The sequence below is a fragment of the Peromyscus leucopus genome, chromosome 4 (assembly GCF_004664715.2).
Source record: "Peromyscus leucopus breed LL Stock chromosome 4, UCI_PerLeu_2.1, whole genome shotgun sequence".
NCBI classification, from domain to species: Eukaryota; Metazoa; Chordata; class Mammalia; order Rodentia; family Cricetidae; genus Peromyscus; species Peromyscus leucopus.
Window position 1 is genome coordinate 104,465,199 of NC_051066.1, and position 12,211 is coordinate 104,477,409.

A 12,211-nucleotide genomic window follows, 5' to 3' on the forward strand; every position below is an offset into this window, starting at 1 on the left:
TCCTGCTGACCTGCTGGCCAAGCCACTCAGGAGACCCCACATTCCCCAGTGCTTCCTTCCTCAGTCAGGTGTGGTCTGGAAAGACGGCCACTCTCCCCACCAGGATGGTGAGTGGGGACAGCGTTAGCCGGAGGTTGGACGCCAGGGATGTCTTGAGAGGCATGATCTTCCCTGAGGCCAGCATGGCTTTATCTTGCCTGTGCTTTATACCATCTATCACTTTTTAAAATGACTTGTGAGGAGACACAGGAGGCATATTTACCAGACTTGCAGGTCACACAGAGCTCTGAGGAAGAAACACCTGACTCAAGGACTGAGGATGAGAAGGCCACGGTGAAACACAACACACCATGGACAGGCTGCTTAAGAACACAACCTGTGTACGGGTTAAAAAAAAAAATTCTCCCAGCTGTGACACTAAGCATTTGAGTGTGGCCAAGGATGTGAAAAACCAAACTGTCACCTTTTAATTCCCTCCTTAAGACTCAACTTCTTTTAGGGATGCTCGAGTGACATTCTGAATCCCTCCCCTGCAGATCTGAGGGCGCCTCAGTATGAGAGCAAAATAAACCCAAGATGATAAAGTGCTTAAAAAGGGAAAGCTCTGAAATTCTAAATAGTATTATTCTCTGTCTAAGGTGCTTTCCCTCCAACTTAAAAAAAAAAAAATAGAAAGAAATCTGACAGTCTCTGAGTGATAAGAAGAAAATGATTCAGCTTTGGCTTCTCTACATCTCTAACCCCACGTTGGTAGAGCTGGCTCAGCCCTCTCCCTGAGCCATTACTAATTTTTTAATTACATAAATTTTCTGTGTGTAAGTGTTTTGCCTGCATGTATGTATGTGCACAAGGTGAGTGCAGTGCCTGCAGAGGCCATTAGAGGGCGTTGGATCCACTGAGTTACAGATGGTTGTAGTCACCATGTGGGGCCCATTTCAAAAACTGCCGAATCCTTATGGTGGCAGCATTTCTACCTCTCTTCTCCCAAATGCTAAAATTCTTGGATTACAGTAATTACATGTGTAGGTTCAGAAGGCTCCCTCTCTATGACGGGGTCTCCAAAGAGGCAGATGCAAGAATTGTCTCGAATGAATACCAAAGGACAGGCCTTGGACTCTTTGCAGGAAATTTTAAGTTCTTTTCAATCATCTGGTGCAGGGAATGCTTCCTTTGCTGCTGCTCAAACCCTGGCTCAGAATCTAGATAGATGCTTGAGGTAGGAGGGCAGGCCCTTGCAAAATTAACCAACAGAGAGAGCTAGCTCAAACTCTTTCCATGTCCGCCAGAGTTTCTCTTCCAGTTAAGGGCTCACTGCTCCCATGTGCGGGCCAGCTCCTGTACTCCTCATGACATTGCCTTTTTGCGGTATATATGTAAGTATATATTCCCTTCTGAATTGTTCATTATAACAGCTGCACTCACAGGAGACACTCAGCTTATATGAATTAAAGTTGAAAGGATTTAAAAATCAGATCCTCAGTTATATTAAATGTTCAGGGGCCACATCAGCTGAAGGATACAATAACAGACAAGGTGGTCCTAAATCAGTGTTGCTCAGTCTCGTCTTAGCAGTTGTATTAAATGTATATAACTCTGCAGGGCACATGCACAAGCCTATGTTTGGGTCTGAGCTTCTTGTCACCTCGTGGAACTTCATCTCCACTTCCTGTGTGACCCTTCCACATTGCTTCCTTCTCTGCTAGAGCCCAAATAAATGCACCTAGCACAGGAGACATTCTCCAGGCATTCTGCTGAAGAAAGGTGCTGCTAGAGACACCCCACAGAAAACTCATTTCTTCCACAACTCAGTGCTTTTTGACTTTCCAGGAACATAATCAGACAAACTTGGACTTGAGAACAGATAAGCAAGGAGAAGATTGGTTCTGATGAGCATCTGGGTATGAAGATCAGGGAGGGCTTGTGTCCCACCACTCCTGCTGAGTAGGGGATGGAGGATGGCCTGGGTCCTCATCCTACTGCTCCAGCAACCAGCTGCAGAGATAGAGGCTTAGCATCACCATGCAGTTAGAATGTAGATACACCTGTTGCTGAGAAGCACCAAGATGATGGATAACATATGTCTGCTGTACTGAGTGCCAGATGCTGTGGACAATCTTGGGGATAAAACAGCACATCTGGTCCATAAAGAGGAAACTGAGGAGGACAGTGAGACACACAGACAATAGACAAACAACAATGGACACTTCTAATCCTCTGCAGAAAATAAGAGACACGAAATGGAAGGGGTGAAGGTGTCTCTCGGAACTTGGTATTCAGGGAGGCTTCCCAGAGTCTCAACATTTGGGTGAGAACGGGACAATAACCCTGGGCCATTCACCCAGGGCCTCTGTGATGAGCCCCATGACCAATTAGCAAACTGATGTTGAGAGTATAAAGTAGTGAGCACAGCCGCTGAGTTATTCTTGGATTTCTGCTAAGCTTGTAAGTGAAAACTAATAGACTCTTGGAAGGTGACTACAAATGGCCTCTTTGGCGACATTCCCAGGATGGTGAGTGTGTTCAGCTTACAGTTGGGGATGAGAAGAGAGAGGACTCTGTAGAAGGGGTGACTGGCCATTTAACCATTTCAGAGGATATGCAAGTGCCAGTTACAGGATCTGAGTAATGGATTTGGGAAATCAGGACAACTGGATGAAACATCCAGGATATACACAGTTCTTCACTTCTTGAGCCAAGCCTACTTATAAGTAGGCTACACATGCCAGGGAGATGGGAACAGAGGCCATCCCATCTTGTCTCCAGAACATGGCACACAGTAGGCCCCATAAGAAATTTATTATGGATTGAATCTGCAAATCAGTGATGTATGTGGGGGTGTAGAGAAAGTTGGGAAGCAGAGAAAGGGGGAGTTTCCCATTGTAGCTCAAAGTTGAGGTCAATCTCTATCTAGGCCAGTTATCAGCTGTGACCAGGATGAACATGGACAGACATGGACAGATCCCAAGGCTCTCAACTATCGGCCTGCCAACAGTGACTCCAGAGAGATCTTCTAGAAAGGAATAAAAAGCAGAACAAACATGACTGAGTACTGAGATTCATGCTCAACACACTTTGAAACACGCCGTGGTGATCTATGTGATTATGACAATCTTGACATGTAACCTTGAAGAAAGTTACCTTAAGTTCAAGCTTAGTGTCCTTAATCAGTGTGTCTGTATAGCTAATTAACAGACTAGTCCATTTTCTTTAGTTTTGCCTTTAATGAAGATAAGATCAAGACATGAGGGCCCGAGAAGTGGGAAACTAACCGAAGAAGACTATCACCAAAATACTGTAGGCCCATCCCTCACCAGTGAGCACAGAGGTCCGCCAGAGCTCTCCAGAGTTACAGGCCATTCCTGGGGGGAAACCCTTCATCTGCCTTCTAGCTGCGATCAGCAGGCAGCAGGTAAAGGTGCTGCTGGGGGCACGTCCTGGTTTTTCTGTGTCTGTGTCATTTTCGATCAATTGTGTCATGGGGCTTCCTGTTTCAGCTCCCAGTTATTCTGAAACAAAAATATGCAAGAAAAACATAGGTCACTGCCAACCGCACCGAGACAGCCCTCCAGCACATGGAAACCGAAAAGGGAGACAGATCATAAACGCCGTTGTGAGCAGAGGGTCAAATCAATAACACATCTATTCACATAGTGATATCGGAAATCGAAGGGTGGTGGTAAGGTATGACAACCTTCTAAAAACCATTTGGGGGAGATCAGAAAGACAAGAGTACCGAAATCTCACTGGCTTATACGGGGCCACCCTGTTGTGATTTCCCCATGGGGTCTGATGCCCAGGGAGCTTTGAGGCTCTACTTCTGTGTGTGTTCTTGTTGATTTTGCCAGAGACTCACACAGGACTTAGAAGACCCCCCAGCTGATGCCCTGAGCTTCCACCCCCAAAGACCCGGAGCAAGGAATTCCAATTCATGGAGGTGCAGAGCCCCTGGTCACCTCTCTTCTCTGAGACTCTGAAGATCACAGCTGTGGGCTCACTTGAGAAAAAAATGAGACACCCCACCCCCGCACCCCCCTGCCACACACACACACACACACACACACACACACAAACACACAAACACACAACCAAGCAGAGGTCGCAAGGACAGTTCAAAGCTAACAAAAGTTCCAGAAAGACCATGGTTCTATTAATAACTGCATTGTTGCTTGAGGCCCCTGTGGTCAGCCTCCCAAGATGCACCCTGCTTGCAGATCACATTCTCAGCTCTCCCAAACAAGTGAAAGGGTATTTCCAAAGGCAGAGTAGATACAGAGAGGCAGATGGCGCCACGCCCCCAAAGGGCATGCTGCAGACCCACAAAGCCAGCTCTGCACTCTCAAATCTGCTGTACACACACACACACACACACACACACACACACACACACACACACACGCACGCAGGAGCAGTTTTTCCACAAGATGGCTGGGGACAATACTCCCATGGGAGGAAGGTCAACTCTCAGCTGCCCACTGTTTCCAGCTGTGATTCTGAACAACACCGCTGACAGCTGAGAAGGTGGTACCACTCAAAGCTTCCTGGGACGTCCCCCTGTCCCCCTGTCCCTTTTGCAGATGGCCTATTTAAGATACCACCCTGGGTTCACCCTGAGCAACAGTGGATTCTGTACTTCCCGGGGGGCCTTTTGTTAATGACTCACATTTTTTTCTGCAGCATCAGTGGAGGGAGTGGACGGTTTTGGGAATAGCTCCATCCTGCCCCAAGAGATTCCCCCACAATGCTTGGTGGACAAAGGACATGGAAAGTAGAAGACAGGGAGAGCAACTCAGACTGGTGTACTGTGTGTTTCCCAACATGTGTGCTGCTGCTGCTGCTGCTGCTGCTGCTGCACGAAGTTAGGAAGTCCTGCCGAGGGCAGCTTGCCCAGCCATTGACGCCTGACTGGCGTTCTTCTAAGGACCCTCTCTGGGCTGCAGGTCACTAATAGCAAAGCTGCCCTGGGGCTCGATCCTCTTGATACTGGCAACTGTGATGATCTAGTGCCTTTACATCCCTTCAAAGGCCCCTGTTGGCGGTGGCAGCAGGGAACTTTCTGGAAGCTGAAGAACCTGGGCTGTGTGACACCTACAGTCAGGAGGAACAGCCCCCACCCCCGTCCCCGCAGTGAATCTCTTGGGAAAACCAGCTTCCCGTTTTGTGTCCTGTGAGCCAGCATTTTCTGACCAGGCTCACAGTATCCGCCATCTGGCCCAGGATTTCATCTGCAGCGCCTTCCTGGGTGGGCAAAGAGAAACAGGAACTGAGTGACGCACCAGTGGCTGACAGGGGTGGAAGGAGAAACCGGCTTCCTTTGGTTCTACCAGCGAAGCAGAGGCAGCTGCGTACCCTATCCTCGCCAGCCTGCCTCTTCCAAGTGGGATGCAGGACCCAGATGGAACAGCCCAGGCAGCTACAACATGGCGCACCCAGCCAAGCTGGGTACAGAAATTGCCCGAGGTGGTCAGGCCTTACAGACAAAGCAGGCCAGGCATACAGAAGGAGGAAGTGGACAGCCTTCCCAAGGTCACATTGGAAGGGGCACAGCTGGACTGGGGCTTGGGTCTTTCCCACCTAGTTCCCATGGGCTAGTGGCCAAAGCTGAGAAGTTTCCTGAATTCCAGCTCCCTACTACAAGGCCTAGATTAGCTGGCCTGGGAGCTTTTGCATGGAGGAACCCAATTCCTGTGGACCCCATACTGGGTGACTATCTAGTTAACATTGGAGAAACCCAGGCAAGTCCATCCAGGTACTATAAGAAGTTTGTTTCGAATGCTAAATGAAACTCAAGAATGGCTTCCATAATCTAGTGGACACTGAGAGTAGGTAGAGACGACCCATGAGCCTCCGGAATTGGGATGGGCCTGAAGGGGGACCTGGTCACACGTGGGGCCATGTTATTCTCTGCTTTGGTGAGCTTTGCTGTTCTTGGGGATCTTCAATAGTCACTATTAGCACCCCACCACCACCACTATTTCCCCCAAGATGTTCTGAACAGTCTGGGGGCCACACACACCATACTGAAGACAAACGTGTTCACTGGGGACCAGAAATGCAGTCCAGGCTAGCGGTGTCCATGCAGGGAATGAGGCACAAACCCTTGTCACCCCCCTACCCCCGCATCTGTCTTGTTTCTCATCAGGGTTCCTGTGTCCAGAGCTACAGCCATTATCTCCAAGCAGATTTAGAGCTTTTGGGGGTGGGAGACTCCCTTGAGAAACTTTTACAGAGTGCTCCATGAATCATTATTAGCTACACCTGACTCAGAAAGTGACTGTGTACTGTGTGGAGGCTTTCAGCCCCCGGGCAGCAGAGCCCGAGTCTTTCCCAGAGCTGCTCTGACACCCAGCCTCTCTCACCCACCACTGAGTACAGCATCCCATCTGCCAGAGCGTCCTTGATGTGCATTTTCACTCAAGCTTGGCATCGGCCCTCTCAGAAGGATATGCCAAGGCCGTCTCTTACTGACCCAGCAGAGCCCAAAAAGTCCAGCTTGACTGTCCTGCCAGCTTTCCGTCCAGCATCCTGGTCCTCACATGCTAAGTGTCCTGGAATGGCCAGATGTTCGTAAGTAATTCAAATACCAGAGGCTCGAGGATCTTGCACGTTGGCTCACCTTTTAATAATCCTTAGGTACCTCTAGGAACTGCCTCCATTTATACCAAAGGTACAAACGGGCAAAAGAGGGTCTGCAGCTAAAGGTCTGATCTCCTTAGTCATCTTCTGGTCTCATCTTCCCACGCCCTTGTTTCTCCATTTTTGCTAGATAAAAATTATTTTTTCAAAGAACGAAACCTCATGGACACTTCAGCAGATTTATGTAGCCTGACTGGCTTTGTGAGAGGCCACCATTACAGAAAGCCCTGCTGGGCAGTCACTGGTAAACGGCAAGGGCCTCTGAAAAGCTGCATTCACCAGAAACAACCCAGAGCCACGGTCCTTCAGGCATGCCAGCCTGGCCCTGGACAGCAAGCGGTTCTCAATGCAGGTCTCCAGACCAGACCATTTTCTCTGCAGCAGCATGGAATCACCTGAGGATGCATTCGATATGCAAACTCACAAGCTTTCCCCTGGGTCTTCAAGTTTGGAAACTCTGGGGGTAAAGCCCAGGAACTGGGCAAGAAAAGTGTGCAACTCCAAAGGCATCCAAAGCTTGGGGAGATTGTAGGGGAGGCCTCCATCTCCTGTTTTTTCTATTGCACACCTGCACAGCACAGATCTGGGCTAGAGGGCTCTCCAATCCGCGAGGCAGAAATTCTCCCACCTCCAACTGTTCAACCAGCCAAGCCACCCCTCACTGCCTCCTCTCCCCAGCCTACACAGACCTGCTGAGAATACGGGACCCTGAGGTCTCTTGACATTTCCCTTCAATAAAAACAGAACCATGTCACCAGCTCTGCATACCTTGCTGTCGCCCTGGGGAGGAGGTGGATGCAAAGCCACCCACCTTCTAGTCTGGTCACACTGAAGTGTCAGAGTACCAGATACAACAAAACACTTGTACTGAGACAGGCAGGAACCACAGACGGGCAGCTCAAAATTGGCTTGAAAACCGGTTTAACAGCAACAACAAAAAAGGTCTAACCTTGTACAGAAAGTGTGAGAAAAAGAAGGAGAAAAGAAAGGAGGGAGGGAGGGAGAGGAAGCTAGAAAGGTATAAGTATGTTACAGGTAAGATGTTTGTCCCTCGGTTACCATGGTCACCTTTGTAGACATGGGGCCACAGGCAGGGTGGAGTACTTGGGTACTGTGGGGACTTTGAGTGAGTTCACGAAGAACAGGCTGGTCAGAACCCAGTAGAACCCAGGTCCCACTCACAATCTTCCCTGAAGGTGTGAGCACCCTTGCTTTGAGAACAGAACACTGTCACTCCGGCCTCTCTGCCTCAGGTTCCGATCTCTTGAGGGTTTCAGGTGAAGAAGCAAGCCTTGCAGGATCCTGACCAGGACCCCCACCCCCACCCCACCCGCATCCCATCCCCCACCCACTTACCCCTGCACAACTACAGTGCCTGGAGGAAGCCTACCAGCCCAGCCTCCCCCCAGACCCCAGGGCCACAGAGACCTGCACCACAGCAAGCCAATCCAGCCCTGCTTTATAGCATCAGGGACACTGGCCCAGAGGCTACCTGAGGCAGGAAGGAGGGGGGGGCTGCTGCCTGACACCAAGCCATCTGCCCTCTGAGAAATGTGACCTGACTGAATTTAGAAAAGTACCAGGGAAGAGTGTCCTCATATCCTACACAGGAATAGAGTGGAGACAGTCAGTCAGACCCAAGTCCAGTTCCTCTTGGTAGCCCGGAATAGAAGAGTGGGAATTAGGAATCCGCCTCCCCACAATAAAAGTCAACACTGTAAAATAAGCAACTAATTGAAAACATGGCAACTAATTATGTAACCGTGGAAGAGAGCAATTAGTCCAAGGAGAGCAGAGGAGAAGAAAAAGGGGTTTTGTATACCATAATCTTAAAAATAGAAGTCAAAGCTTCAAATCCTACCCAGTTGTCTATTGTACACCCCTCTTTTAGCTGCTGAAAAGGTTAATAATTTTCCTACCGAAACTGAATGTGGGTTGTGAAAGAGCATTAAAATGAAGAAAATTTCCCCGCGGCTGCTAATGTATTATCACCAAAGCCATCGAGTTTCAGTTTGAGTTATTTGTATTTATTTGTGAAAACAAAGATCACATCAGCAGAAGCCTCATCCTAATGATTGTCCTGGAGTGTCTGGGTTATTTTAGAGGGAAAAAAAGAAGACCCTCACATGTATGTACACACACACACACACACACACACACACACACACACACACACACACACGGCAAGTCAAAACAACAGGTTCGAGGGGGAGGATATGCTTAACTCAATTCTATCATTTGAAAAAAAAAAAGCATTGTCTTACGTAAACCATTAACATTTGTTTACAGTTTGTCCAGCTATGAGGCTCCCTTTGTGCGTCCAGTAGTTGAAATTTTTGTCTATTGTATGGCCAGGTAGAGAATCTTTTTTAAAAACACTCTCAAAAGTGTAATTGTAGCCATATCATAATTCCACATGGAAGACTTAGGGGTAAAATACAATTTAAATTCTCCTTTCAAAAGATCAAAATCCTGAGCTTGGAGACATTTCTGAGCAGGTGGGACGGGATGAAATGAGAGGTTTAGGTGCTTTTAACCAAAACGTGTCTCAGATGCCAGGTGAACAGGTTGCTCTCTGAAGTTTTAAAAGAAACCAGATGATGAAGTGGTTAATGAGGCTGTGAGGTGCTCAGAGACTTCTCTGCATGTATTTCCATCACAACATAAACACCAGAATGAAAAAAAAAAAAAAAAAAACCTGCAGAAGGAACCCTCCAGAGGTCTCACATCACCGAACAAACTGTTTTTCTACCTATTTTGTGTTGCGGGCTTTTGTTATCAACCCAATCGGCAAATTGTGGCCAATTTTGTCATGGTGTAAGCAGACATTTTGTTCCCAAACTGTTTTCAACATTTTAGCTACCAATTACAGTCAGTGAGAAAATGAATAAGCCACGATACAAACAGAAAGGGTACTTCTTCTGTACCCAGCTAACCCCTTTTAAGGTTAAAAATGCATAGATGTGCACTGGTAATATATATGTGAAAACAGAACTCTAGTAAATTCATATTCTGAAACAACCTAATCAGCCTTTTGTGGAAAAAAAAGAATCCTTAATGATTATCCTGTTGATTGGATTTTGAAACAGCCGGGAGACAGTCTCTGGTTCTGACCACCATGAGACCCTGAGACTACTCTGTTTAAGGACACACTGTATCATTATTAATTTACAAAAAAAAAAAAATTACAGAAACCTGAAAAAGCTTGAAAATGCAGATGAGACTCCCTGGGAGTCAAATGAATTAAACCAAGGTTTTAAAAAAGAAATCACCAGTTAAGCAGCTATTTACTACTGAAAATAAACGACACCCACGGAGTTCAAGCAATATATTAATATTGAAACCAAACGGCAGTCTTACACCACAAATCATTTCATTAAAAACAAATAAAGAATGGCACCTAGTTAAAATGCAAACGCACGGCTTTATTTGATGAGGCATTAAATATTAAGATCAAGACGAGGTGGAAAACTGCCATGGCTCCCCCCGCCCCTTTTTGTTATTATTGTGCATGATTCCAACAAGACAAGGAGAGTGAAGAAGCCAGAAAGGACCCTTTCCTACAGATTCAAGAATGACTTGGAAGGCAAGCAGACTGTGAGACGCAGGACCGAGTTCAGAAAGCTCTGCTTGTCCCCGTCCCTCAGGTTCGAAGGCACAGCAATGTGTACATTTTTAGCCTTTTAAAATACCAGCATGCCCACACACTGCCTCAGATTAAACCAAGGAGAAAATGACACATTCTGAAACCATTTTCTACAGCTACTTTCCTGATAACACTGAGGCGCTTACAATCAAATTAATGAGTTCTTAAAAGCCCAAACAACTCTCCACAGAGAGACAGCATCGTTCACAGCAGCCTGCACGCCGCTCTGTTTTTCAGGCAATTCTGCAAGTATCAATCTTTGTTATTAGTGTTCAGGAAAACTCGGTGTTTCACCTCTATTTCAGACAAAGACACTGCTCAGTGCTCTGAATACTTAAACTAAGGACTGCTTTGAAAAAGCCCACAGAGACTCCACAGTACTTCCCTGATCTCAAACAATGTAGGAATTGGTTGATTCTTGTCTCGTGTACCTTTGCATAACCCGTTCATATCTGAAAATTCTTTAAGTAGCAAAGAGAGGAAACACCCACAGAGTCTAAGGAGGCATCGTTTCTTCAGAAAGTCAATTTCTTCATAAACAGCCACCCCTAAATAAACAGTGAGGAGGACCCAAGACAAGCAACCTTTAGAAACTCAGGAGGAGGGCTGGACAAACAGATTGTCAGCATGCTCAGCACAAGGAATTTTAAGTCATTAGCAAGGCAGTCACTTTTATTTGTGGTCAACCTAAAAGATTCTCAGTGAAAGGTTGACATTACTTCTGGTACAGAGGAACGGATGAAAACACCAGTGAGCTATTATCTTCCACTCCAGAGTGTGATATTTAGTAACCTGCCTGAGATTCAGAAAGGCTTCAGTCTCCAGTTCTCTCAGTCCTATGAGGCAGTGGCCCTCCAAGAAAGCCGTCTGCCGTGAGGAAAGTACCAGCATTTAACACAAGAGAGACAGAACAACTTTGTAACACTGCTGTGATTTAAAAGTGACCGGGAATTTCAAGACAAAAGAGGTCACCGACATTTGTCACTTTCAGAGAGTAGTTGGTGAGAATTTTACCTTTAGAATACCCTCTGTTCTCGGTCAGCAAACTGAGCACTCAGAACAAGCCTGCCAGGGGCACCTACCGCCCTGGTAAAAACCACACACAGCCCCGTTGCCCTCCCTGTGTGAGACTTGGGAAATGATGGTGGCTTTAGTCATCTGGAAAAAGCAAAGCATGACATGGTTTTGAAGGGCTTTTCTTCAGAACATCTGTTCTTTTAACTCTGCCTTACCACAACAGAAAAGTTCAAGTTCACACTCCATTGTGCTTGTGACCCGGGAATTTCTTAAGAGCAGGGTGGTTGTACAGCCCTCGAGGCTCTTCCTGAATAAATGGTTAAGACTTTTTCTTAAAAAAAAAAATTCATTTTTTTTTGTGGAAAGTATACATAAACATAAGAACTCTCCTGTATTAAAAATTAATGTTTTAGCCCCAGTATTTGACTTGTAACCTAGCTGATTTATTGTTTCTCTTTTTCACACACACAAAAATGAACTAGTCAACACCAAATCTTTTTAAACTTTGTTCTATTTAAAGACATTCCTAAGCATAAGTAAAATATGTTTTTTTTCTCCCATTTACCCTTTTGTTTGAAGTCAATCTATCATTTATAAAATCATGACAGTAATTTTGTTAAAACAACGTGGCTTTAAAGGTTTAGACTGAATCAGATGTAGAATTAGGCTATTAAGCTTTTTTTTTTTAATACAAGATTTTTTTTAAAGATCTATAAATAACTGCAAGTGGGAGGGGGAGCTGGATAGATAGAAGTCAGAGGAGCCCCCCCAGACTCAGAATGCTTTTTTTTTTCTTTCTACAGATAAGAAAATAAAATTGATTGTCAGTGAAAAATTAAATATATAACAAGCAGGAGAAATTTGCAATATATGTAATACTAATTTATGAGGGAAGGCATATTATACTCCTGCAGC

The 12,211-nt window shown here is 46.1% G+C and overlaps 1 long non-coding RNA gene across 1 annotated transcript in view; it reads right to left on the reverse strand.

Moving 5' to 3' along the window:
• Positions 1–3,201: 3,201 nt before the first annotated feature.
• The window catches only part of LOC119087890, a 57,558-nt gene continuing 48,548 nt past the window's right edge, over positions 3,202–12,211 (reverse strand). Inside the window, exon 2 of the long non-coding RNA XR_005091399.1 lies at positions 3,202–3,506. This is a non-coding gene — a long non-coding RNA (uncharacterized LOC119087890). The remainder of the gene's footprint in view (positions 3,507–12,211) is intronic.